A 785-nucleotide genomic window follows, 5' to 3' on the forward strand; every position below is an offset into this window, starting at 1 on the left:
ACTAGTGCTATCCCCTGAAAAGGTGGCTCATGATGCCTCTCCGTCATCCAAGAGCAGCAATACAACAGGAGCCAAGCCTCCAAAGCGGGGTGGTAAGAGAGGACCAAAAGACTTCAGAAGATGCGCTTCCGATGCCTGGACCGTTCGGGGGAGCACTACAATAACCCCCCAGAGCGGGTGTCACTGATAGTGCTTGCATGCTACGCTCTCCACAATCTGGCAATGGCAAAGGGGGACCCACTGGAGGAAGAGGATCTTGACACAGCTCCATAGGCCACAGATGATGAATCCCGGAGTGAGTCCGAAGAGGAGCACAGTGAGGAAAACGCTGAGGGTGTGGAGGGAGACTCAGTAACGTCTATGGAGGCAGGGATGCCTTGATCCAACGCTCCTTCAGCTAGGCTGCCAAATAAGAACTACCACCTCATGCCAGGGCTGCCACCTCCATCCTGGATCACAGAAATCACCCTTTCCTTGGGCCCCAAGATACACTCAGTGCCTGTGCAATAAAGTTTTGAGCCACCCACATCCAGCATTACATACCGGCGTACCCTGCACCTACAAAATAAATGAAACAGACACACGCCAATAACACAAAAGCAAATATAATTTAATGTTGGAAGTCACATAGTATTGAAGGGAACAATATCCGCTGTTGGTGGTCACACCATTAAAACAAGATAAACAAAACAGGGAACAATAGATGACCGGTGACCAGTCCCTCTTGTTCTTAAGGTGCTTTAAACTTGCGTTTACGGGTGCTCTCCCCTCACTGGCACCGACAT

Source organism: Cetorhinus maximus, unplaced genomic scaffold, assembly GCF_964194155.1.
Source record: "Cetorhinus maximus unplaced genomic scaffold, sCetMax3.hap1.1 HAP1_SCAFFOLD_458, whole genome shotgun sequence".
NCBI classification, from domain to species: Eukaryota; Metazoa; Chordata; class Chondrichthyes; order Lamniformes; family Cetorhinidae; genus Cetorhinus; species Cetorhinus maximus.